Here is a 25638-nt window from a genome sequence, read left to right as displayed (position 1 = left end):
TATTACTTTGTTTTTGTTTTGTTTTGTTGAGAAAGATCAGCCCTGAGCTAACATCTGCTGCCAACCTTCCTCTTTTTGCTGAGGAAGACTGGCCCTGAGCTAACATCCATGTCCATCTCCCTCTACTTTATATGTGGGACGCCTACCACAGCATGGCTTGCCAAGGGGTGCCATGTCCACACCCAGGATCTGAACCGGTGAACCCCGGGCAGCCGAAGCAAAATATGTGCACTTAACCACTGTGCCACCAGGCCAGCCCCGCTATTATTACTTTTAACAAACTGTTCTGTTAAATCAATTAAGAATAGGAAATGTAAAATGTTTCATTTACCCTTCACTTATTCCTCTTTCAGTGTTCTCCCTTTCTTTATATAGATCTGAGTTTCTGACCTATATCATTTTCCTTCTCCCTGAAAAATTTCTTTTAACATTTCCAAATGGCAGATCTACTGGCAACAAATTCCTTCAATTTTTCTTGGCCTGAAAAAGTTTTTATTTCTCTTCCAATTTTGAAGGACAATTTCACAGGGTACAAAATTCTAGGTTGGTGGTTTTTTCTCTCAATACGTTAACTTTGGTTGCATGGTTTCTGAGGAAAAGTTGGATGTGATTCTTGTTTTTGCTCCACTAGAAGTAAGGTGTTTTTTCCTCTGGCTTCTTTCAATATTTTTTCTTTATCTTTGATTTTCTGAAGTTTGAATATGATATGCCCAGGTATGGTTCTCTGGAAAGTTATGTTTTCCGTGTTTCCTGGATCTGAGATTTGGTGTCTGATATTAATTTCAGGAAATTCTCAGTCACTATTGCTTCAAATACTGCTTCTGTTCCTTTCTGTCTTTCTTTTCCTTCTGGTATTCCAAATTACACATACATTACACTTTTTGTAGACATTCCACAGTCCTTGGATATTTTGTTCTCTTTTTTTCAGTCTCTTTTCCCTTTGATTTTCAGTTTTAGAAGTTCCTATTGTCATATCCTCGAGCTCAGAGATTCTTTCCTCACTCATGTCCCATCTACTCATGAGCCCATCAGAGACATTCTTCATTTCTGTTCTAGCATTTTTAACCTGTACCATTTCCTTTTGATTCTTAGAATTTCCATCTCTCTGTTACACTATCAATCTGTTCCTGCATGTTGTCTATTTTTTCCATTAAAGCTCTTAGTGTATTAATCAGAGGTGTTCTTTTAAATCCCTGGTCTGATAATTCCAACGTTCCTGCCATTCTGACTCTGGTTCTGATGCTTGCCAATATCTTCATCTTTGCCTTTTCACATGCTTTGCAACTTTTGGTTGAAAGGCAGACATAATGTACTGGGAATATAGGCCTTTAGTAATATAACCGTAAGGTGTTGGGGGAAGGGGAAGCATTTTATAATCTTATTATTAGATCTCAGTGTTTTGCTGCATCTGTGACCCTGGACTGTCAACTCCACCAATGCTTCTCAGTCCCACCACCACACCCCCGACTCCCCACCTTAGATGGGACAGGATGGCAAGAGGGGGCTGGGCTTGTGTATTTCCCTTCCCCCACATGGAAGGCTGGAGGGGAATAGAGCTGTGTGTTTCCCTTCCGCCAGGTCAGTTAGGCTCTGATACAACCCCAACAGGTTAGACTCTAGTAAAACGGTTTCTCCTGAGGGCAGGCTTTATTAAAAAGAACAGAATTCTCTAGTATATTTCCAAATGGTTCTTTTTGTCCTCCGTCTGATAGAAGCAAAAAGGGATTTCTCTCCAACATTCCCTGCGAAGAAACAGTAGAGCTCCTGCAGGTAAAACTCACAAAAGTGTGTCCCCCTCCCATGATTGGGCCCCTGGAGTTTTTCACTCTCAGACTTGTCCACACTGATCCTCCAGCAAGTCATCAATTACAGTTCAGGTTTTCCCACCCCAGCCTGGTTCCCTCAGAGCTTTCTGTTGGTGTTTCTGCTCTGGTAAGTTTTGATTCTCTGTAATTGCCTGTCTCTCTCTCCAAATTTGGGGGCAGTCAATTGCCCTATGACCTCACTTCTCTGACAGATCTAAGAAAAGTTGATTTTTCAATTTGCTTAACTGTTTACTTATTGTTAGGATGCAATGAAGACATCTAAGCTCCTTTCATGCCAGGCTGAAAACCGTAGGTCACCACTTCATTTTTAGATAAATGTAATCTACAGTTTGTGAGTTCAGTCAGTTTTTACCTTACTACACAAATGCACACACACACAAACACACACCCCTCTCCCTTCTTTGTCTTTGCCCCATCCCTTGAAGGGAGGTTCAGGCACTGAATGAGAAGACGAGGAGGTGAGCAGGAGAGGCTGTAGAAGGTCTATCTACCTGAGGAGACTGGGATTCGATGTAAGGAGTTAAGGCTGTGAGTCTATCAGACAAGTTCTTCAATCTTAACTCAGACACTGGCAAACAGTAGTAGGATTTTCTGTCTAGAAAAATTAAGAATCAGCAAGTTATTTTTGTGTATTACACTCTCACTTCCCTTCCCAAACTCTCCTACTTTGTTGCCCCCTATTTATTACCATCCCCTTTAGCTCCTACAATAATGATTGATTGATTCAAAGAATATGTATTATATACCTACTTTGTGCCAGCCTCCATTCTGGATGTTTGGGATACATTAGCAAACATAACAAAGATCTCTATCCTCATAAACCTTACATTCTTGTGGGGGTGACCTAAAAAAAGAAATAAATAAAAAAATGTGTGTATATACATACATATAACAAATAGGCAAATTATCTAGAATGTTATAAAGTAGTGATAGCTGTGAAAAGTATATGTACACAAGAGCAGGGTCTGTGAAATCAAGAGTGCCAGTGGTTGGGGGAAGAGTCATTTGCAACTTTAAATAGGGCAGTCTAATTAAACCTCATTGAGAAAAAGAACTTTGAATAAAGACTTCAAGGAAGTGATACAAAGAAGTGAGGGAGTCAGTCATAAGGGTTCTGAGCAAGTGAAATGCCTAGTGCCAAGCATGCCTGGTGTGGTTAAGGACCAGCAAGGAAATTAGTGTGCCTAGAGTGAAATGAAAAAGAAGGAGAGTTCTAGAAGTTAAGGTCAAAGTGGTAACAGGCCCTCAGAAGTCATTATATGGATTATGGCTTTTGAGCTGAGTGACAGGTAGAAGCATGGCAGGATTTTGAGCAAAGGCATGACACTGTCTGACTTATATTTTAGAAGGTTCTCTCTGGTTGCTGGGTTGAGAATAGACAGTAAAGGGGCAAGTGTAGATACAGGGAGAAGAGTTAGGAGGCTATTGCAAAAATTTGGCAAAAGATGATTGTAGCTGAGTATAATAATGATGGAAGTGGAGAATAGTTCCAATTCTGAATGTATTTTTAAAGTAGAGCTAAAAAGTATTTCCTGATAGGTTAGAGGAGAGGAGTGAGAAAAAGAGAAGAGTCCAATATGACCACCAAGGATTTTGGCTAGACTAACTGAAAGCGTTGGAGCAGCCATTGACTGCGATGGGAAAGACTGCAGAAGGAGTGGATTTTAGAGTTCAAGAGTTGTGTTTTGCACATATTTATTTGAAATTACCTATTTAGGCAACCAAATAGAAATGTTACATAGATAACTGCATATATGAATCTGAATTTAAGGAGAGAGAGAGATCTGAACAGGAAATATCAAAATGGGAGATGTCAGCATATAAATGGTACTAAAGCTTTGAGAGTGAAGAGTTCACCAAGGGAATGAGTCTAGAAAGATAAAGAAAAAGGAACAAGGACTGAGCCCTGGGATATTCCCAAATTAAAAGATTGGGAATATGAGTCAGTGAAGGAGCCTGAAAGGAATAGCTAGTGAAATACAAAAATCAGGAGACTCTGGTGTCCTGAAATTCACGTGAAGGAAAGTGTACCAAGAAGAGTGAAGCGATAAACTGTATAAACGCTGCTGATGGATTCAAGTCAAATGAAGACTGAGAATTGACCTTGGGATTTAGTAACGTGGAGATCTTTGGCCACCTTGACTGGAGTGGTTTCTGTGGAATGGCAGGGATGAAAGTTTGATTGGATTTAAGGAAGATGGGCAGACGTAGAGCATTTGGAGACATCTAGCATGGGCAACCTTTAAGGACTTTTCCTACAGAGGGAGCAAAACTAAATTAATTAATTAAATTTAAAAGAGGTCGCAGCTGGCAGGGAAATCAAGATAAGGCTGTTTTTTGTTTTTTTTGTTTTTTTTTTAAAGATTTTATTTTTTCCCTTTTCTCCCCAAAGACCCCCAGTACATAGCTGTATATTCTTTGTTGTGGGTCCTTCTAGTTGTGGCATGTGGGACGCTGCCTCAGTGTGGTTTGATGAGCAGTGCCATGTCCGCACCCAGGATTCGAACCAACGAAACACTGGACCGCCTGTAGTGGAGCGCGCGAACTTAACCACTCGGCCACGGGGCCAGCCCCCAAGGCTGTTTTTTTAAGATGGAAGAAATAACTACATGTTTTAGATAATGGCTAAAAATAGATAATACAATAATATGGATGAGAGGTTAAATTGCCGATCGCAAAATACGGTAACATATTTTGGGGGATCTGAAAGACTATGTCCAGAATACATATTTAAATTAACAAGTAACAAAGTAGTGTCTAGTCTGCAAATTCACCCTTTTTCTTTGCATTCCCTTCAAAATTCTGACTCAGTTAAGAATCATATCACTTAAGTACTGATCTCTTATCTAACTAAAATAATTAGCATTAAAGCGTGTGTTAGGCTTAACATCTCATCTAAAGTCAATTATATTTTTTAAAGATTTGCAATAAAATGAATCTCTAATTGGAAGATATTTTCGGGTGACATATTTTGGCCACTTGAGACATTACTCGTTCCATATTTAGTTTTTCAGAGCGTAAAATAAGTTGAATTATCCAGAATCAAAATGCCCAAACTCAACCCTACATCCAGGAGAAGGACAAAAAACTTTAAAATGGAAATACCGTTCACAATTCTCCACCATACCCATGGGTAAACCCATCCCCACCATAAGCAACATAGAGCAGATTCTTTCCAGCATCCAACACCGCAAAAGCAGAGTCTGTTGTAACACTCAGGAGTCATACTGGAAATAGAAGTTGGTGCTTTAAGATGAAGAGTGTACTAAGTTGGGAGCAGGTTTGGGGGCAGGAAGGGGATTCAGGAGGCTTCTTACTGAGGTATTTTTCAGGGAAACAAACATCTTCAATCCAAAAGTATGTCTGTCCTCATACAAAGTTACCTTCTTGCTTTGCCCATGAAAACCCATTAGATTCCAAACCTCATTTACCTGAGCCAGCACGTTACGCACATAGATAAAATGGTGGCCCTTTTCTTCCTCTTGTCTGAAGTCACATTGTTTTAACGTCCATTGACTAAATTAACCGTACCTGCCAACAGTGCTGAAACTCGAAACAAAACTTTGCCTGGCTGACCATCTATGACCTGTGGGCCCCGTAGGGTCTGATCAAAAACTCTACCTATGGACTTGGCTCCCCTGAGTGCCAGCAAACCCAAGAACTACCCACTCCCACCCCATTCTCAGCATGGACACTATGAAAGAGAGATTTCCTGGACAGAGTAGAGATCACACAGCATATTACATTTCAGAGCCCCAAATCCCCAACCCATCTTTGCCAAGGGTGGCTTTCTTGACCACGGTGTAGCATGCATACCTTTAAACGCGTGTGTAGTGTTGAACACATATTAATGTGATCAATCCAAGTGAATTTATTCGTAGGATACGATATACTCCAATGATGCATAAAGTTGTATGAAAAATCAGAGACTTTTCATGTAAATGATTAAATAACAATGATTTAAAAACTACCTATTCACCTGAACTGCCTTTCTGTTTCCTAAGAATGTGTGCATAAAGGGTTAATATGGTATATAAGGTAGACGTTTAATGGGTAAATCTAAAAGCAACTAAGAACATAGCATCCTGTATATAACTTTCATAATTGTGCGTTCCTCCCGACATAATGGATATCATTATCAGCGGCGCCTGTCCTAGGAAACTTGGCAAGGTTATGATTGTTTGTTACAGCTTTGGTTATATTAACATACACATTAATATTTATAAATATTTGATGTCATGTTAATTTTTCATATAAGATGATTTATGTTATGTTGCTGTGCCCTGTTAGAGGGCATTTGCAATATGCTTCAAAAGGGAGCTGAACTGATGCATGTTCTTGAAGGAAACTTGCCTGTATATCACTGTTCTCACAATGCATTATTCTGAACAAAAGTGTTTCGAAATAAATTATGCGAATTGTGGATTTACTCCATTAACATTTTAAATAAAACATAAAGGAAAAGATCATGCTGAAACCATTCACTGCCTTTTTAAATGGAGCTCTGTTCTCTTGAAGCAGGACAAAGTTTACTGAAATACTCGGTTTCAAAAATGAAGTCATCAAGTAAGCAATGCATTTGAAATTTTGTTTTAAATATTGTATAGTCTATATAGCATGCAAACTAGGATATTCAGAAAAGGATAGTAACTTGGGGTGGAAAAACTGCTATGTTCTTGTTTTTCTTTGTCCATTTTCTTTTGCTAAAGTATATTTTACTGTGACCACATTTGAATATTAAGGAAATTGAATACAAATTAGGCAGGATACATAGAATAAATAAATCAACTATAAGTTATTAAATGAATATTTGCTTTAGGTGAAAAAAATAATTTGTTTTTAGAAAGTTTAAGTAGCTTTAAGCAGAAAGTTAGTTTATATATTATGGTGACTTGAAACCAATAATGTATAATATGAAGAATTATTGGTTTGTTTAGTATTATAGTAATGTTTTATAATATAGTCCATCAGTCTACATTCCCAAATGATATTATTAAGAATGCTTTACTTATTTTTTCATAAAATCTGTAGAAAACTCTCAAAAGCCGTATTTTATGTGGTAATTCATTTTCCTATTATAATGGATGTTACCTGTTTATTCCTTTTTTTTATGTAGGCATTTTTTAGTATTGTCTGTAGTTATGCTACTAGCAGAGGAGTTATTAATAAAATTTGAGTTTTGGTGTACTTTTTTCTTTTTCAACGATTTTAAATAGCCCTTTAATTGTTCCTTTTTCCCTATTGAGATTCAAGTTTTCTTTAGGAGAATAACTCAATATTAACTTATTTTTCTCTTTCTGTGTATCCAAAATGAGTTATGACCCTGTGGTATAACTATAAGAATCTATCTAGTAAATTTGAGAATATTGGAAATCTTTATTTAAAGTATACATATATATATGTATGTGTATATATATATGCTTTGAATTGAATATTTTATTCTTCTAATTTGTCATCAAATAAAATTGTTACTTTTGAATTCATCCCTTGCACTATATCAAACCCTTGAAAAACTCAACTCAAGAAATTAGCTTTTATTTGACATTAGAAAATTCGGTTTGCTCTTACTATCCAGTTTCACAAAATTAACAGTTAATTTGAGTTAAATGTAATGACTTTTTTCCCTCATATTTTCATACTCAAATTAAGTCTGTCATCACAATTATTCACATTACTAAAAAGTTGCAAGAGGTCATGAGGGAGGAAAACGCCTTAATTTAAGTTTACCCAGAAAGATCGGTGGCAACAAAGCATGCAGAAAAACTGAGAATAAGGGTTACATTCCCAGGTGACAGACGGCTAGCATTCCACAGAGTATATAACTCTCAATTCATTTTGAATTCACGTAATAAATACCATGTGAACAAAATTTTGCCAAAGTAAATAGTCAAAAAAAGCAGCAAGCAGTGGATAAACTGTGTTAAGCATAAATAATTTGAGCTAGGACCTAAGTCTATTCGGCTTAGATTATTTCTGTTACACATGTGGAAATCTACTTATATTCCATAATGGGTAATACAAAGAAGAGGAAAATACGGAAGTAAGTATTTTAGGAGTATCACAAATCTGTGTTGTCAAATAGTAATCAGAATTCACACTTCAGAATTCTTACTTCCTGAATGAGGAATCGAAAATTCAAAAACTGTAATATAGTAGATGATCAAAAAGTTACAAAATGGAGTAACTGAAATTACCAAATAGGTCAACAGAACCACCTTGTTTGAAAGAGTGCAATATATCACCACTCAGAAACATCCCAGAAATTAGAAGCTCTTGGTAGAAAAGGAGAGATAACTGAAAAAAGGTAATCAAAGAGTGGATCCAACACAAAGGTTAGTAACATACTTCATATTGTCAGATAAGCCTTTAGACAACTGAGCTAGATAAAGAAATTAGACTGAAAGTTTTCTACGTTGCGCTAATTCTTTTATAGGTATAAATATGTATTAGGAAAATAGCAAATTAAGAAAAAGAAGGTGGATTCTTAACTGTATTTTTTGAGAGAAAACTGCATACTTTATTTAAAATCATGTTTTACAAAAATAATGACAGGAAAAACTTTGATACAATTTTCAGTGAAAATCAGTTCAAAAAAATGGTCTAGTGATTGATATGTGTGTTTACGTGTGTGTACACATATATGTGTATGTATATATATATATGAATAAGCCAGATATATATTTGTTCATATATAGTCGTATACATATATATATTCATTCACTATCTTTCTTTTTTTTAGTGAGGTCACATTGGTTTATAACATTATGTAAATTTCAGGTATATATCACTATATTTTGACTTCTGTATAGACTGCATCATGTTCACCACCAAAAGTGTGGCATTTCTAAAGCGTCTTCCTTAAGATTATATGCCCCCAAGGGACTGTGTTAGCTTAGTTTATTTTAAAACAAAGGCAAACTATACTACGAGATATGCATATATGTAAATATAGACACATATGCATCTATCTATCTATCTATCTGTACACACAAATAGATACACACACATGGATATACATGTATATGTGTGGTTATCTCCAAATATAAAAATCTATATTGAGTAAGCTACTATTGTTCCTATTGTAAAGTTTCTAATCTACTCATAATATTGCAAAGAAATAAAACCATTATCAGAATAGTTCACTGCTCCACATTAGATGGTATTATTTTTCTAAATTTAGGCAAAACAGACTTTTTTCTTAAATGCACTTCAGAGAGAGAGAGTGGACTGAGAAATCATAATTACAAACATAACGTACAATTCAGTTGAAATCTAGAATTTTATATTTGGGGACAATTTAGGTATCAAAATTAAAGAAATGATGGCACTTCCAGATAAGGGTTTAAGTGCATTAAAATACTAAACTGCAAATCAGTTTTTCTAGATAAATGTGAAAAAATTCCATTAGTGGGATTCTTACCAAAATTTTATATCAAAAAAAGATAATCCATAGCAGATCAACATTAGTAAGATTAAATGGATCCAACTCACACACATACAAATCACATTTCTTTTTATAGCTGATTAATACTCAGTCACACAGTGTTACCAGTCACTAAAATGTTGTACTATGCGTTTGAGTAATAGTGTCATAAGTTAAGGCCTTGTAGGCCATTTTTTGAGAAGTCTCCTTCCTTAGTCCAAGACATTAAATTCAGTCAGCTTACACATTTTCATCACTAATTAAAAGAAGTAGTTGTTGAATGAGCACGAATGGCTCAACATAATATATCACCACAAGAAGACAGAACCAGTTTATCCATCCTGTACAGTTTTTCTTTTTTTTGCATCTTTAGATCTGTGCAGATGGCATTAAATAAATGTTTAAAATTAAGACAACGCTGAAAGATTGTAGCATCGCTTCACACAAATTATCACATTAAGCCTATCACTAAAATATTTTATACTTATTTTGGTTATTACTACCTGAGTTGAACTGGAAGAACAGTAATTGGTTAAATAAATGAAAGATAATAAACTCTGTATCATCCTTTAAAATTTAAAAATGCTGTCTCATTTGATTGTCACAACATCTCATGAAAATAAGCAGATAAAGAGAGGACTCTCTGTTGCTTCTTATGTGACGCATTTAACCCAAGATGAAAAGAAATTGTTCTTTGACAAACAGTTCAGTTTGTTGATGATGATAGTGATCCTTGGTGTATCAAGTGAATTTCTCTCCCTGATCGTCTTTATAAACTAATCTGATCCTTTCAATAGCTCTCTTTAATATGAACTAGGTTGACATACATATAAAATCTAAGGTGGTGGGGGTTGGGGGAGTGAAGAGCAGACAGAAGAATTGTTTTCTACAATTTAACCCTGGACATATGGCATGTCCATACACGTAAAATTAATGTGCCCAGCACAATCAATCATATAATAGTTTATCGGTCATTACAGATCATGACAAAATATGTTTATCTGTACTGATACGCATCCGTTATGAAGATAACCAAAATTAATAAAGTGAGATCAGGCCTTAGTTCACGTCTCTTCTGATTTATGAATATGAATCTGTTCTTTGACTAAGTCTTTTCTAAAAAACTCTCCCATCGTAATACATCGTCTCCACAAAGAAGCAAAAATAATAGGTTTATTTTCTATTCCAGTTTCGGTTACTTATATTAAATTCTGCCTCTAGGAAGAGTTATGGGTAATAATTTTAGGGTTAATCTGTCACTGCATGATTAAATATAAAAGGAAACCAAAAGTCACAAGAATGGAAAGTCACAGAATGCACAAGGGGTCAATAAGGATCTGTATTTTTCCTCCCACTGTGATCTACTGCTATTCAGAACAATTGATTACACAAGTTCATTATTGTTTTGCAACCACACGTAGACCATTATTATCCACATTGGCTCCCTGAGGTGTTCTCATGGACAGCTTTTCAATGATTTGTAATTTCAAATAGCAGCAAGTTTACAATTCACTCTGCTTAACTTTCCTAGTCCTTTAGAAAGCATTACCAACTTCTAAAAGGCAAAGGCCATTGGAGCAGCTACAGCCTTCCTGGAAATTTTTCATCAGAGTCACAAATGTTTATCATCCCAAAACTATATCCAGTTCTTAAAACAGTGAGTTAACTCTGTTCTGCATAGACTAGTCATTGAAGAGAGAACCATCATCCTGCAGCTGGAATCTTCTGCAAGTTTAGCCTTCAACCATCCTTTTAAAATATGTGCTGATGGTTGCAGTAATTTCATTTAGAGAAATAGATAAAGGAATTTTAAAATATGTTATCTTCGGGACAATTTGATTGTGAATCTATACAACCCAGAAAATACAGAAAGATGAATAATCTTGCTGTAGGACGGGACCTAAAGTCTTGTCAAGTGCAATTTTTTTTACGTCGTAAAATAACTAAATTTTCTCAAAAACAGACTCAAGCAACAAAAAAGTTTCTCTGTGGAATGCTCATTAGCTGTGTGTTATTGTTTTTTAAGAGGCGTTTCTCTTTCATTAAGCTCAACTTTGTACATTTGTGCGTGCGTGTTTTCTATACGCGTATAAAATGTAAACTAATTTATGATCCAAACTGGTTCTATTCCTCCTGTTTCTGATAAGGAGGAATTATGTGTCATTGTGAAGTGTTTGGGCTCTGGAATCAGAGTTACTAATCCTGGCTCTTCCACTTACATTGGACAAATTGCTTACTTTTCAACTTACTCATTTTTAAAATGGGGGAAATAATAGTAACTATTTTTGAAGTTCTTATGAGGATTATACCAGATAAAGCGTGTTATGTGCTGAGCACATCGTCTGCAGGAAAGAACATATGCAGGTGAGGTCAGTCAGGGGGAGGTGGGGTAGCGGAGTGAGCACTAAGCATACTAGTGGTAATTGTAACAGTGAAGACAATAGAGAAAGACTTATTTGAATGTTCTCCCGACTATTCATAATAAGGACTTGAAATTCGTAATGTAAGGGAAAACAGGCTCACATCCTTACTTATAATAATAGTACTTTGTTAAAAGTCACATCTTTCAGAGACAAGTAATTGTAAAAGAAGGAAGTGATGATGGCAGGGTAGAGGTAATGCTTTATGTTAAAAAATTTAAGTGCTTTCTGCATGAACAATACTTCTGAAAACCATCCTAGAAATAGCATGAGATGCTGATCTGTGAATGCGTGGCTTCCCAATAAAGCTCTTAATTTTTTGGATATATTTATTCTCGATTTCTGTTAAAAGCTATACATGTTGAGTCAGTTCCTACTCCATTTCACACAAAGAATTCTTTGATTTCTGATAATAAGCAGAAATAATACATATTTAAAGGTTCATTCAAAACCTAGGCAATTTTAGAATCATACAAATACTATTGAACAATATAGTCAGCAAAAATTTGTACCCAGTAATCCAACTATTAAGATACATAGAAAATGCTATCTCAATTCACAACTTATCAATTTTACTACTCTTAGAAAGAATGATTCAAAATCTAATTTTGAAGTGTCACTGAATTTTCAGCTGAAATTTCTTCAGATAATCTCACCCTCTTCATCTTGTGAATTTTATTTCCTTCCTTAAATGGGAATGTGTCACTTTTGAAAATGATTCAATTGGATTTATTTGCAACAACTTCTCTTTAATAGGCTAATGATAAAAACGGAAAAATCTATTTGCCGTATGCAAAATATTTAGCAATACTTCTCAAACTTCCCTGTACATAGGAATGCTCTGGAAGCCTTGTTAAAAATGCTGATGTATTGGTTCCATGCTTGGACGTTCTGACTCCATAGAGCTGAGGTAGGGCCCAGGAATGTGCATGTTATTAAGCACCCCCAGTGGTTCTGATACAAGTGGTCCAAACATCACAATTAGGGAAACATTGGTCTGATTTTGTCAGCCTGTGTATTATCAAGATTATCTTCAAATTTTAATATAGAACTTCTTAATTATCAAAATCTTCTTCAAAATATAATAAAGATTGACTTCTAGCAAGTTTGAAAATAAGTATTAATTGTACCATGGTCTGATTCAAATCTAGTTTCTAAGTGGCACTGTAAACTCTTGAGGCAAGATTCCAGCACTCACTCCTCAGTGTAAATGGAGACTGAAGATGAATGCAGACTGTATTAAACCAGGAGCATTAAACCAGGACTCTAACCTCAGTCTCACCTGCACTGTCTTCCTTCCAGCATCCTAGGAGTTTATCCTCAGTTTAAGCTTGGTCTCCCTTCTCTCTCCCCACACTCAGATTCTCTCTCTGCCAATTTCCTCCCTCTTTATAAACTCTTAGCTCATAATCTTCTCATGGCCTACTTTTTTTTTCCTCCTAGATATCTTATCCAAGGATGAAAGAGGGGAAGGTACATCCTGGTCTTTCATAGATTTTGTGGATTAAAAGTGCTGGATTTGGAGATGAGGGCTAGGAAAGAAGTGTTAGGTAAACGGAAAGAGAAATCTGGATGCTTCCCCTGCCCAGCCCAGACTCTTCTTTCTCCCAGTCTGCCAGAGAAATGCCTGGCTCCTTACATTTTTCCCTAAACTGAGCAAACCCCAGAGCTATATCTTCATCAGAGAGAATAAAAATCAGATCACATGGCGTGTCAGAACTTGCTTTATTCCAATCTGAGTCCTTTAGGCATTTCGTGGCTTTAATCTACAACTCTCCTCTTAGGAATTTATTACAGTACAGAGCAAACTAGGCTTTGCTGTCTTAATGTCGTATAAGCAAAGGGCACCGAAGCTTCAGTCATGAGAATACTAAGATGTTGTTAGAAATACATTTTCCTGCCCATTTGGTAAGCTTTTGCTCTGAGAGTAGTGGTATTTCCGGTGTCATCTTTAAACAATTCCCACAAAGACGATTACTTAGATTTCCAGACGCAAGCTCATATGACTGTGATCTAATTTACTTCTGAAATCTGGATTTACGAATGATCCAGTTTCAATCTCTTAGAGAAATCAATTCTGAGTTAAACACAGGGCTCCGAGTAAGAGTAAAGAACGAAATATGTAAATCCCGTGCTGTACTTAAATTTTCTAAAGTCCTAAGGAAGTCGTTTGTCTCACATCTCCATTGCCAGTGGGTACAATGGTCTGCGATATGCTTTGCTATTTTGAGAAAATAGTGTCTGAACATGAATCGAGTCGTAGGTGTGTGTGTTGAGAGGAGCAGGAGGATTGATGACGTAAACAGCTTTTCTTTCCCAACACTTTCAGACAGAAATGTGGCTTCTTCCACAATTAGTCACATACACATTTGTAGGCAAAATGTGAAATTCACCTCTCTGCCTGCGTGTCTCTAGCTGATATTTCACAGACAAGAAGTTTTTTGAGACGGAATCCTAAATGATCTGTTAATGATTTGGGATTTTAAACAGTTCGCTCTGAAAGCTGGTTCTTGTAATCAAGTTTGACATGAAAATAGTACTGTCATTAAATTCAAGGAAATACCATAGTTTAATGCTTAATCACATTAAATTTAAGGTAATTTGTATGTCATGAAGCTATATTTTGGAAGCATGAATGTGAACTTTACTACTGAGCAGACCACAGATCCACGCAGACTTTGAGCCTCAGAACACTTCAGTATTGAGTTGTAGTTTCAGGAACTTGGTATAGAAAAAAATACCTATTTATGAATCACACTTAAATGCTTTAGAGAATACATACATGTAATTACAATGCCAATGATGACAAGTAATAATGCTATGATTAATTTCGTGTAGAATCAGTGTCCTTCTTTCAAGGGAAAAATTCTTGCCCCTTCACCTGTCCTGTGACTTCCCAGGAGTGTTGCTAGCCTCTGATTTGAATCATGTTAATGTTGTTCTTTTCTCAAGCAATTCTGATTGTTTGTCCTACACATTTTTGGCTGTAGTTTTTGTCTGGGTGATGGAAGGGTGGGGAGTAAGCTGGGCTTCTTACGAAGTCAGTTTTCAAAGTAAATTCTTTACTCTGAGCAAATGGTTTACATTTTCAAGCTAAATCATTAAAATGATGGTGAGTAATACATATTATAAGGATATTAACATCTACCTAATAGGTCAGCCACCCCCACACGGAGTTTTAGTACTTCTTAGTAATTCCATTTACTTGACACAAATGGTTTTGTCTGATTGCTCTAACCTATCATGATACCTTGAACAAAACAAGTGATGTCATTCAACAAGGAGTTAGGATCCATTAAAGGGAGCCCATTATAACATTTTATACAATCTACAATGCAAATGAGAACCCTGATTAAACATAAAATGGAAGAGAAAATCTGGAGGAGGCTAAAGCATTTTCTAAATCATAAAAAAAAATAGTCTTTACTCCTAAGAGTTCTTAAATATTCTTCAAAGTATCAACTCGAAATTGTGGAATAGGTTTTTGTCTTTCCAATCTAAGGATTCAAACTTCTCAGAATGGATAGAAAGATCTTCCAGTAAGAACACCGCCCCCCGCCCCAATACCACGTTGTGTTAAACTTCATCCAATTGTTCAGCTAATTCTTATGCTTCTCGAATTTTACTGGATATGATGTTTTTATTGGGGTTCAGGGAAGCATGGCTAATGACATCAGCAAGCTTTGTAATTTCTCACTGCCAGTTTTCTACACAACTTATACTTTTGTCACTCAAACTGAACCAAATTGCTCCAACAATTAATCTTAAAGCGCAGGAGTAGGGGGACTTTTAAATGGACCCCTTCTTGGGATTTTGTGTTAAAAACAGAAATGTTCCCATGAGTGAAGGGGGTAAGTTGGCTTCTCCAGCCTCTGCCTCTCCCCAAGTCGCACCCATCTCTGCCACCCCCCCAAAAGGAATGAATTACATTTCTCTTCTTGTCCTTTAAATGAATAGCATAGTTTGGGTGAAATTATCGGGCAATTGCATGCCTTTTATGCAGATAATGCTATTTGATGAAAGCGGTGTTTTGATCTGCTAAGGATAATACAGATCCAGGGTTGGATTCATTGGTGAGAGTAAAGCTGTCTTCTGTGATAACTTCATCTCAGCATGAGGTCAGACGGGGAAAACTGGGATGGGGGATTAAAAAATGACACAGTCGGAGCAGTATTCAGTTCCCTGCTGTGTTCCTGGCCGCACACTATAGCTTATGTTTCTGATCTGTTATGGTATTGTCTGCCTTTCTCTCTCGGAGCAGAAAGAGATTGCTTAAAACTTTTCCTTTTTCAGCTAGGGGATTAGTTCTGTGCAGCTTTTTTAATTAAAGAAACTGTATCTTTTCAAGGCAATTTAAAACTGCAAGGGAAGGACCATCAACATCCATAACTTAGTACTATTGTCTCTAACAAAGTGTAAGCTCTAAATTTGATATTCAGAAATACAGAAGGGAGCTGGAGAATTCTGTTGTATTTTTAACCTTCAGTGATTCCTCAGATCCGTATAGGAAGAATGGTAAATAAATTATTTTGTGTAAGTCCTGAATACGTTTCCATAAGTAGTAACTTCCAGGCGCTTGGCTTTTCAGCTTAGCTGAGCTTGCTTAATTAAATCTTCATGATGATGGCGAAGTGCACTTGAAAATAGTGTAAGAGGAAATAGATTTGACTATATATCCTTTCCTTTACCCAGAGATCATTTTTAAACATTTCCATTCTACTGAAAGTGATAACAGTAGAAAATGTCTGCTTAATATGGGCAATTTGCATTTAAACAGTGCAAAGTACAACATTATGGTACTTTATCACGGGGAACCTTTGCATTTGCGATAAGCGGTCATCATCTTTATTAATCTGAGAGGAGCGTGGATTGAATCCATCCAAAGTGATGATGAATTTGTCAGGACATATACATTTGAGTTGAATTTATAGCTCAATTTAACCCAGGTTAATGTCGAAAATCCACAAATGTTTCAAATAAGGCCCATATGGTTATCACTTTACAAAGCACACAGGCTCTGCGCTTGGGTTGCAACATACACATCTCCAACTAAATTCCATGCCAGATCAATTAGAAACAGTCCTCCTGAGTGGAGAGGAACAAACAGAGATTGTTTCCCCAATACCAGCTGAACCCTTGTCTTGAAGAAATAAAAAGCAGTCATCTCAGCCTCTCCACTTCTTACCATTAAACATCTAGAGGAAATTTGGAAAACTAAAGGTTTCATAGATAATGTCATATTTCATAGAAAATACTTACAGTGGCTGCATTTATTTAGTAGGAGCTTACTACCAATTTTCCCAAATTTCAGTAAATGCTATGTCTTACTAAAAAAGAGGGAAACAAAATTTGGTCTCTTTGCCTTTTCCCATCAGGTTTGTCTTTACTTCAAATTATGTTTTGGAGAAAAGTCAACCAAGTTCAGAGTGAATTGACATGACTTGCTTTTATGACTAGAATTTTTAAACCACGTGCCATTAAAAAACTGATGAGCTGAAAAGTTGAAAAGCATACTTAATAAATATATTTTCACAGTTAGTTTTATCTATGACATATCCTTTTTAAAAAGAAAGTCAGAATGACTTGAATACAATGAAAATATTTTGTGTATTCATTCATTCATTCAACAACCATTTATTGAGCATCTCCTATATGACAGCCCGTGTGCTAGACCCTGTGGGTTTAAAGAAGAGTAAGGTCATTTCCTGGAGCTCCAGTGCTCTCAGCTATTGGGAAAGGCCCATACAAAACACAGCACCATCATTTATTCCATGCGGAAAATACAGTGGAAGCACTGTGTCATGAATACATGCTTTAATAAGTAGGTGTTCCAGAGGCTGAGAGTACATAACATCCTAGATTAAGGAGTCAGCAGAGGGAAAACAGAGTAGGGCACTTCTGGGACATGAGGAAAATTCAATGGGTCTGATACTGAATTATAGTCATTAGATGCCTATTTTTTTTAACCTATGTTTATAAGTTAATTTATAGGCCAGATCTTGAAATAGCCAATGTGCCAAGGACATTGTCTTATTAACAAAATTGTCCTGTGTCATTAATTTATGATGAACATTGCTAGCAGCTAGTGCCTACCTTAAATATACTATATATTATACCTTAAATACACTATGTACTCTGTACTTTAACTATAGTATATAGATTACATAGTAAAAAAGTTGTTTATAGAAAATATGACAGATTTAAAAAGGCACTCCATGATAACTATTAATTATAAAAGTTGCATCTTTTAGTGTGGCATAATGTAGCAGGTCTAAAACACATCTACGGAGTTAAACCACAATGAAAAGGGTCACATGTGAAAAGATGCCTCTGTGTTCAAAATTCTTCACGGAACCGGGTCTTTTATGTGGCTCGAGCGAAACGAAGTCAGCAGTTGGGCTGTGCTCCACAACTGTGGTTTCAGGGGTCAGAGCCATGGGTAGGCTAGGTTTATGCAGTGGAACACAAACTAATGTACTGGAAAAGCGTGGTCCCATTTAAAGGTTGGTCTGTCTGATCGCCGGTTCACTTTGGTGGTTCCAAAATGCCTGTGCGTCGAAAAAGGCCTATCTTGCTTTAATTAAGGTAATGAAAGCATATTTTCCACTACAAACAGTCATTTCATTTTATGACTTTGTCAGTGATCGAATTAGAATATTTGTTTTGGCATTGCCCTCAGTCTAACAGCCGAGGGAAATAAGTTAACTTATTTTTTCAAGAGGAAAAAAAAAAAAAAAACAAAACCAAACACCTGATAAGAACTTTAGAGCTACTGGAGAGACTTCTGTAAGTTAAGTTCTAGCGCTGGAAATTGTTCCAGATTAATTGCTTGCTACATGCAAAGTGATTTGTTTAACTGCCAAACTCCAGGAGCCTAGAACTCGGTTTTCCTCCCTTGACTACCAGGGTTCAGCCTCAGTTTTAAGCAGCCCATCAGTTACTTCTTGTTCTCAGTTGAGACGTAACCTCCTTTTGGATGTATATGGATTACGGGCTTTGCTGATCTTTTCAGAGGCGGGGCCAGAAGGTCTAGTTCCCCAAACTCTGGCTCCCCATTTCCTCTCTTCTTTCTCAGCGCCTAGAGCCCCATGAGTGGGACAGATCGCGGCCCCTGCAGCTCTCGACTGGAGCCCCGTGGCGGGGCCACTCCTGCCTCAGTTTGCTAGAGCAGATGTAGTAAGTCCGGAGAATACCTATGATGAAGTCAAGGGGTGTCCACGAGCTTCCTTGGAGAGCCCCACACCTGCCTGACCCGATGCTCCCCTGCTGCGTTCCCGAAACAGTTGCGCGTAAACGGAGGAAGTGGCTGGGGTACCAGCTGCTACCCACGGGAGGGAGGCGGGAACATCTGTCACCCAGCCCGTTCAGCCCCAGGCTGGATCCTTAGGACAGGAGGAGAGAACTGACAGCCCCCAGACAACAGCCTCCAGGGAAGGAGCACGTGATGCTCACCAAAATGGATAAGCATCACCTTCAGGTGGGGAGCGGGAGAGTGACGCTGGGTTGAGGTGGGGAGCTGATGGAGCGGCTGAGCAAGGTGTTGTTGGCTCTGCCTGAGCAGCAGGCCAAGAGCCTGTCCCTCTCCCACCCCACCTCTGCCCTCACGCGCCATCAGGTCCTTCCTAACCCCAAAGTGAATCTGGAGGTTCCAGCCATTATCTTCCTCCGGAGCACTTTTTAGAGGCTTGCAAAGGCCGCAGGCTTGCATTTCCAGGGGTGAGAGTGGGGGCTTCGAGGGGAGCTCGGCAACGGTTTTTTTTTTTTTTTTTTTTCGGAGAACTGCGTATCAGTGTGACAAGAGGGCCCCACGGGAGGGCGATGCCGCCAGCTCGGTCCCATTATCCCGTGCACGACCGGCTGCGTTAACACGGCAAAGTCACCAGCAGCGCCCGGCGGAGTTTGCAGCGAGCGGCCAGAGGTTTGCAAAACAGACAGCAACGTCTTGCATTTCTTCTCCCGCTCGAATTTTTATTGCAGCCCAGGGCACGGCGTGAGCTACCCACCCTCCCTGCCCTCCCATGACAACAGCTTAGCGAGGCAAAAAGCCTGATGGTCACGTAGCAAGCTGCCTGTCTGCTTTCCAGGGATGCATTTGGAGGAGAAAGCGCGTGGTATCGTTTGGCACCGCACAACATCAGCTTTTCCTAATAGCCTCAAATGATGGAACTTCTTTGTTAGGGAAGAGGAAAAAACCACGAAGCCCCAAACTTACACATAAACTGCCTTGATGGCGGGCTTGCCTCACACAGGTTGTCATGGAGAAGGACACCTGCGCGCTTTGTCCACCAGCGACAGCCTGGCACAAAGTGCACAGGACAGAATTAATGAGTTCTAGAGTATTTCGTCTATACTGCATCCAATTAGTGCGAATGCTCAGCATCACATTCTGAAAAACTTTGACAATCACCTAACAGGGAGCTGGGCTAGCGACAGGCTCCAAGATTTATTACCATTTCTAAATTTTATGAGTTCTATTGTTTCCTACGCTTATTACCAGCGTTAGCTATAATGAGGGTTCTAGAAAAAAGAGCTGAAAAGAAAAAATATGCCGCGCACCCCCTTCACCCCAACTCCCACTTGTTCTACCAGCAATTTAGATCTTCCGTTCCGGCCTCTTTAAGATCAAGGAGACTGTCTTTTCTCTTTTTTGTGTATTCTTAGATAGCAAAGTACGAAAGAGCAAGGAGGAGTGTTACCTACATACTTAGAAAAGTTTGAAATGCAAAGTGTTTTTGTGGGAACTGGGCCACAAACGTGATTATGAAATACCCTTCAAGCTTCCTTAAGTTCATGTCAGTGATGCAAATTTTAAGTAGTTTGTGTGGCTGTCATGGAATATCTGGGGCATACCTTCATAATTGACAAGTTGTCTTAAGAAAATCAGAATCGCTAGGATGAGAGGGAGATAATAATTAATGTGACCTTGCCACCTTATTTTTTTTTCAAGTGTGAAATACACGTGGTAGGAAGGAGACTGATCCACCCCAGGGCGACTCTAGATTCCTCCCCTGAAGATGCGCGCGTCGTGTTCAGCGTCTCAGGCGCCCCGGGAGCTGGGTCGTGTTGCTCGCGTATTACCGCTCCTTCTTGAGGCGCTGCAGCGCGCTGGGTCTCTCAGCAACTTTGGGAACTCAGACTGTGGGAGTGGGCACACTAAGTCAAGTTCAGGTATTCTCCTTGTCAGTTCTATCCCAAACTTTGGAGAAACTCTATCATAAAGGCTCAGGCTCTTCTGGGAGGTATTGCTCTGGTTTTCCGAGTGCTTACTCTGTTTCTTGATCTGTGGTTACAAGGCAAGTGTATTTCCTTCCGGCCCGAGTCAGGTTAGGGGCAGGGCAGTGGAATCCTCTGCTCTGAAGTTGAGAGTGGCAGGTGGAATGAGAAGGCTCGGAGCGCACTAGTCTCTCTGCCACGCTTCCAAGTACAGGTCTGCGGCGGCCCGGGACGCTCATTCTCAGCTACCCCCCAGGGTGGGTACGCACGGGCGCCCCAAGAGGAGCCACGCTCGCTTGTCCGTCCCAAGTGCGCACGCCCCAGCCTGGCTGCAGCTGGGTCCCGGAACCGAAAGGTGCCTGCAGATTCCAGGGGCTGGAGAGCCAGAGAGCTGCTCCGCGAAGGTCGCCGGTTGGGTGTTCCAAAACTCCGGAGCCTCTAGAACTTCACGTTACCCTGGCGGTCTCTCTTCACGCCTGGGGGCGTTGGGGCTGGGGATCCAGAGAGGGAGTTTCGGAGGGAACTTAAGTAGAAAGTGACAGTGTCTGGTGGAAAGCAGTAAACTTCTATTTTCCTCCTGCAGCAAACCAAGCCAAGGCAGGGGTAGCGTTCGGGGACTAATCTGAGGGGACAACGGAGACAGAGGAGAGCAACTGTGGGGTGTGGAGCCCTGGAGAGGACTCCGGGGTCCGTCCCTGGCCAGTGCGCGCGTGTAGGAGGTCCTGGTGCTTGAACTCGAGCGGGGGACACTTGTTCTACGACAGGGCCCAGTCCGGGTTGTAAGGAAGTCTGAGCGTTTAGAGCCCCTCCCCTGTCCGAAGGTCATTTGCGCTTTTCAGTCTCGGACGTGAGGACACTCAGGAAGGGAGGGCGCAGGTCACTTTCAGAGGTTCTGTAAAGGACGGGCCGCCCAGCGGGGGGTTGAAATCCTTAATTACACCCTTCTGCCCCGGGATCCATCTTCCCGGCAGTGTCTTGCACTCCCACCTCCTCGGGTGACTCAGCTGACCTGAAATGCCCACCCTACGGAAGATCAAGAAAAGTAGTTTTCTAAGAAGGTTAGAGGTTTGATTACACAGAGAAGTGTTTCCACTTAGGTCCAAAGCAATTACCCGCCCCTTCCCCCTCCCCCTCCTCCCCGCCACCGGGAGAAGAAAGCGACAGACCCCCGCGCACGTACCCCCGCACTTTGTTGGTGCGTGTGAATTTCAAATGGCGCTGTAAGTTCGTTAGTGTTTGCAATCAGCGGCGCGGAGACCCCTCACCGGAGCCGAAAGCCGGCAAGAGCCATTCATCAGCGTGAAGTGTTATTCATGGATGACCCCTAAATCACGGCGAGAGTAGTAGATGCCCTGATTGGTCACAGCATGGGAGCCTCGGTGCTTTCCCGTCCCCGACGCGGCCGGGAGGAGGGAAGGAAGGAGGGGCGGCGGACGTGGTTCAGTCCGGCAAATCCCATTTGACAGAAAAAGGCAGTAAACGGGGAATCTCTCTCTCTCTCTCTCTCTTTTTTTTTTTTTTTGAATAAAGAAGAAAAAGAAATAAAGTACCTGTCATCTTGACAAGTGGCGGAGCGGAGGAGTCAAGGATTATAAATGCTCACAGCCAGGTCCAGCGCGCCCTGTGATTGGGCCTTCCCGCGATCTGCACTGGGGGAAGCGCATGGTAGGCTCCTCTCCTCGCCTCTCTCTCTCACACACTCGCACACACACGGACACGTGTACGCGCCTGGTCTCGGGCACACTCGGCCTGGCGCGTCCCCCGTCTCACAATTAAGGTCTGGATGCTGGTCCCTGGCACAGCGCCCTGCTCGCCTCCTCACCTTCTCCTCTTCCTCTTCCTCCTCCCTCACCGCCTCCATCCTCCCGCGCCCAGGCCGAGAACCGAAAACTCCGGCCGGGCCTCGGCAGCTGAGGAGGAGGCTGGAGGGGGCCGGCGGGAAGGGAGAGGGGGAGAGCGCGGGGGAGAAAAAGAAAGTGAACTCATTGGCGCTCCGCGCGCGCTTCCCTCCCCTCGCCGCGTCCCTCGCCGCCGCGGCCGGGCGGTGGGCAGGGAAGGAAGTTGTAACACTTGCTGTTCTCCCCCCTCCCTACATCCCCCCCGACTCCCCCACTCCGCTGCTTCGGCGGGGCCCCCTCCCCGCGCCCGGCTCCTTTGAATTTAGCCAAGTGCTCTGTGTGCGCGCTGCTCGGGTGGACGCGGCGGCTGCGGCCGGGTAGCGAGCCGGCGGCGCGGGCGAGCCGAGCGCGGTAAGTGCGGCGCCGCCGCCGGCGCGCCCTCCTTCCTTTCTGGGGTCCTAGTGCCCGGGCCGCGGGGCCGGGAGCGGGGGGCGGGCGGGAGGGCAGGCAGGAGCCAGCTCGGACGGCGGCGCGTTTCTCCGAGCTGCTCTAGGAGGCGGCCGCAAGTTGGCCAGCCCCGGTGGCCCGGGAGCATCTCCTCGGCGTGCAGGCGCTCCCCGAGTCTGGCCTCCCGGTCCCCGGCCTCCCGGTCCCCGCCCCTCCCTCGCGTCTGACACCTCTGGCTGCCAGCTCAGGTGGGAACTTCGCCGGTGCTTCTTGCCGGAGGAGCTGGGCACCGCACCCCCGTTCCAGGGAGCCCCGGGCTCCCGGGTTCCCCGAGAAAGGCAGCCCAGAGGCTGGGCGCTCAGTGGGGGCAGGGACGCCAGCCTGTCTCGCTGTGGTCGGGGCGATCCCCAGTTTTGTGGTGGGGCGCCGCGTCCTTTGAGAAGGTGTCTGACAGGATCCTGGGGGGCTTCCAGTGAGCGGGAAGCCCTGGGATGTCACCACTTTCTGGGGAAGTGGAAACGAGGCTTCTCCAACTACCAGGGAGCCAAGTTGGGAAGGAGCGAAGGAAGGAGACGAGGGGATGGGGTGGTGTGGGGAGTGGTGGATCTCGACTGAAACTTGATCTGGAAACTCTGGATGGGGCTGGAAACAAACGCATATCCGGAACTGGGCATTTAAAAAATTACAGATTTACGAGTCTGCAACTCAATCTAAGTCAGTATGCTGTTTAGCAACCGATTAGAAAGAGCTTCAAATGTGTTAGATTAAGGTAGGTTGTCTGATCTCTGCTGAGCACCTTATTATGCGGTTTGAATTCCATTCTTACTGCCTCACCTTTAAGGTAGTTGAAATGGTAACCTGCTACTAATTCTTAGTGCGGAGAAAGGGTAGCAAACATTTCGACCGTGTAATACAGCAAATACATTTGTTTTCTGAAGTCATTATAATTGAAAGCTGGAGAAAAGTTTCCAGGTACTTTTGGCTAAGTGCAATGGAATTGAAAGAGTGAGAGCTGTGTAAGCACTTTTTCCAGGGCCCCAGGCAGCTGGGATCCCCGAGAACAGGACTGCATCCTCATAACACTCTATTTCTTATCTTCTGACAATGTATTTGTCAAACATTTGTAGGCTCTGGCAGAATCCACTGGGTGGTCTTTTCACTGGAAATAGAAATATGTTCTGGCATTACCTTTCCCTTCTGTTGTCAAAAGGAAAAAAAAGACAGGACTGGCATCTTTGCAAAGCTTGGAAGAGTACCCCAAAAGGTGGTATTGCAACTTACAGAACTTACTCATTTGATTCGTTTTGTGAATTTCTTTAAAAAAGGATGCACAGTCCCCCCTCCCAATTGCCTACCTGGAGAAGTATTTGTAATCTTTCCAGTATATTAGGAACAGAGTTTAGAATTAAGAGTAATCGTATAATTAAAATTCATTATAGATTTTAATATTTCAGTTGAAACAAAAGATTTTACAAATACACCGACGATCTTGCTTTGTGCCTTTCTTAATACAGTCTTAATTATCTAAAACTTCTAGCTTGTATTTCCTGATATATGAAATTTGTGTAACAGCCTTGAAACTTTCGATTCGTGATTCTAAATGCAGAGCAAATATTTAATTCTTGCTCTAAGAGTGAGAGGTTAGTTCAGTAATAAGACTTGCTAATCCTACTTTAAAATGTCATGGCATTCACAAATTATTCCTAAATTCTTCAAAGATACGGGTTTATAATGAGTTTAGTTATTCTATTGTGTATTTCAGGATTGTATCTCTCTTCCTGTTGCATTTTCCTTAACAATTTTGCCTTTTTTCCTACATGAATTTCAATATTCCTCTTACTCAAATGTACTATTTTTTCCAAGCAGAAAATATATTTTATTTTAGATAATTTTTAAAAGAATATATATTAGGAGAAAAAGTAGTTCCTTTGAGTAAGACAAATATATTTTTACATATACTCTACTATTTTTACGAAAAATGTATTTATATCTAATAACCATGCCAGTGCTTATGTATCTGAAAAATATTTTATTATCCTGTGCCAATAGCATTAATGTTAGCAACTCAGAGACAGAGACTATCTACCCTAATGAGGACTGCTTATTTAAAATAAAGCAGATTAAGTTTATAGTAGAATTGTGACTAGTTATTTTTCTGAATTGAATCATTTTGCATGGCTGTGTTTATTTTCTAGAAGGAAATGTTTTAGGTAAATTATAGAGGCTTTTCTTACCCTGATCTTGTAGGTGTGTCAGGAGTCTTTTGGTTAGCAAAGGGAACTTGCTTTATTAGGGTGAAGACAAAGAAAGATAAGGATGCTTATCTTTGAATAGAAGAAAGCACCTCCATAGACTGAAAAGTTTTAAATATATTCGGGAAGAAAACCTAGCTAAACAATAATAATCCAGTTAGCAAGTTCAAGCTAGTCTTTCTTAGCTTTGCTTCTGAGAGCCAAGAGTAATTATTCTCT

General features: G+C 40.5%; 1 protein-coding gene and 1 long non-coding RNA gene across 8 annotated transcripts in view; one reads left to right on the top strand and one right to left on the bottom strand.

Annotated features, from left to right (window-relative positions):
- The window catches only part of TENM3 (teneurin transmembrane protein 3), a 2420957-nt gene that overhangs the window by 1816375 nt on the left and 578944 nt on the right, over window positions 1-25638 (top strand). For 3 of the 7 annotated variants that reach the window (XM_070598211.1, XM_070598209.1, XM_070598207.1), the window contains exon 1: window positions 22292-22547. The exons of 1 other annotated variant lie outside the window; for it this stretch is intronic. The gene's annotated coding sequence lies outside the window, so the exon portion shown is untranslated. Of the gene's footprint in view, window positions 1-22291; window positions 22548-22897; window positions 23132-25638 lie in introns of those variants that run through there. 3 more of the 7 variants (XM_070598210.1, XM_070598208.1, XM_070598206.1) reach the window with 1 other exon arrangement.
- On the bottom strand, window positions 19615-22598 carry LOC139080035 (uncharacterized). The gene is made up of 3 exons (XR_011534158.1): window positions 22433-22598; window positions 22063-22206; window positions 19615-21905 (listed from the first exon to the last, which is right to left on the bottom strand). It is a non-coding gene; the product is annotated as an uncharacterized lncRNA (long non-coding RNA).

The sequence above is a fragment of the Equus przewalskii genome, chromosome 28 (genome assembly GCF_037783145.1).
Source record: "Equus przewalskii isolate Varuska chromosome 28, EquPr2, whole genome shotgun sequence".
Lineage (NCBI taxonomy): Eukaryota > Metazoa > Chordata > Mammalia > Perissodactyla > Equidae > Equus > Equus przewalskii.
Note: the sequence above shows the minus strand (reverse complement) of the source record. Positions and strands in the feature narration are given on the sequence as shown.